General features: G+C 59.9%; 1 pseudogene across 1 annotated transcript; it reads right to left on the bottom strand.

Moving 5' to 3' along the window:
- Positions 1–508: 508 nt before the first annotated feature.
- On the bottom strand, positions 509–1,565 carry LOC309810548 (phosphoethanolamine/phosphocholine phosphatase-like; annotated as a pseudogene). Its single transcript has one exon. The product of its transcript is annotated as a phosphoethanolamine/phosphocholine phosphatase-like (transcript).
- Between the last annotated feature and the right edge of the window lie 425 nt (positions 1,566–1,990).

Raw genomic sequence — 1,990 nt, 5'->3', positions numbered from 1 at the left:
TTTACAGCATCATGGCTTTCTGTTCCATATGGGAGGAGGGGGACTCTAAACGCCCAGTCAGTGGGGCGACTTTGGTTAAGTCCCTGCTTTCTTGCTGTATAGACGAGGCTGTGGTGCAAGGAGACATCTTCGGGCTCTGTGAGGTCCCTGGCTGGCCAGACCCGAGCCCCGGAACAGTGTGCTACCTCTTTCCACCAAGAGGAGGTGACTGTTCCCTCTAGCTTTTTATCCTGTGGGGATGCTAACAGGGTGGCGGGGCGAGGGGCAAGGAGTGTAGTGTAGAGTCACAGTACGTAAAGCAAGATCTAGGCCTGGGACCGTCGGCAGGGAGCACCTCTCTCTGTGGGGAGTCCGGTGCGGGGGAGGTCAGGGGGGTACATTTCGGGGCCTAGGTCCTCTGGACAGAAGATTGGAGGAGGGAGGCCACGCAGCCCAAGGCAACAGTTAACCACAACGTGGCGGGACATGTTCTTTCTCTACCCTGACAGGGAACTCCGTCCTCCCAACTGAGAGGACAAGGTTTGTGGAAACACTGCTGCCTGCTCAGATATGCGTGCCACGCTGCTGCGGCCAGACTCCAGAATTCGCTTGCAGTGGAACTGGGGGAGGCAGCTAAGCTCGGTTAACTGCACAGATGGGGACAGCTCCCAACTCCCTCCTCCAGTCCCCAAATGGACCAACCTGGGATTCCGGGAAATCCTGGAGGAATATACCAAAACGAAAGGGAAAGGGAGTAATAAAACTAGCTTTCTCTTTCCCGACCCCCACCGCCCCAGCCCCTCCCCGCCCGGGTGGCCCCTGCAGGCCACGTCCTCAGCACCTGATGCAGGTGTAGGCGCACTTCGGTGGAGGTTTCCCAGGGCACCACCCTGGCGCAGAAGGACCTGGGCTCGGCCTTCTGCGCCTCCTGCATAAGGCAGTGCATGGGGTAGTGGCGGCGCGGGAAGGCCACGTCGCCGCCTGCCAGCAGCCCCATGGGGCAGAAGTCGTTGGCACCGTCGCTCACGTAGAAAAGGTGCTCGAAGGCCGCGCCGTCGTGGGCCTGCTCGCGCAGATAGTCGCTGAGCACCTTGTGCTGGCACATACTGGTGGGGCAGCGAGCGCATCTGTGCGCGTGGAAGGGCCGCAGCGCCAGCAGCCCCCAAGGGTCGGGCCCCGACGGGTTGCTGAAGATGTGGCAGAACAGGCCGTGGTGGCCGGCGGCGCGCAGCGCACTCTCCACGCCAAAGGTGTTGGCGTCTGAGATGAGAATAACCTCAAAGCAGGCTCCCTGCTTGGCCACAAACTGCAACAGCTCGCCCGTACTGGGCGACAGGGGGATGGCCTCGTAGATGGCGCGCAAGTCCCGCGGCCGCACGCCCTGCTCGCCCAGGTACTGGAAGACGTGCTGCATGTACTTGTTGTAGAAGCCCTCGCGCTAGGTGGCACACAGGCTCTCAGGCAGCCACTGGCCCGCCGCGGCACGCACACGACGGAGTCGTCGCTGTTTTCTTCCACGATAGTCTCGTCCAAGTCGAAGGTCAGGAGGAAGCGTGGCGCGCCGGGCGCACCCATCCCGCTGTCCTCTACCAGATTTGTCCTGAGCGACCAAATCCTTTTGTGGTCACCAAAGAGTCCCTCAGAGGAAAGGGGGACAGGACCTCTGAGCTTCTCCTGCAGGGTGGGGAGCAGCGGCTGCGGAAGTCTGTCCCAGCTGAGTCTGGAGTGTCAAGAGTGGGGAGAGGGCCTAGCTGAGGTATTTGGGCGCAGGATGGAGCAAGGGGCGCTCACGGGAATTGGAGGGGACGCTGCGTCTTATCCATACCTGGATTTCTGGGCTCCGGCTCTCACGACTCCTTCCAGTCCAGAGGGTCTGTGAATGGTGTGCATCTGGGCCGTTCCCTCCACTTGCCCCCCCTCCCCATGTTATGTATTTTTAACCACAATAAAAAAAATGAATGAAACACTGATAATACATGTTACAACATGGATAAACACTGAAAACATTCTA

The sequence above is a fragment of the Mesoplodon mirus genome (assembly GCF_964341445.2).
Source record: "Mesoplodon mirus genome assembly, chromosome: 9".
In the NCBI taxonomy this organism is placed as follows: domain Eukaryota; kingdom Metazoa; phylum Chordata; class Mammalia; order Artiodactyla; family Ziphiidae; genus Mesoplodon; species Mesoplodon mirus.
The sequence above is the reverse complement of the archived record's forward strand: the minus strand, read 5'-3'. Positions and strand labels throughout refer to the sequence as shown.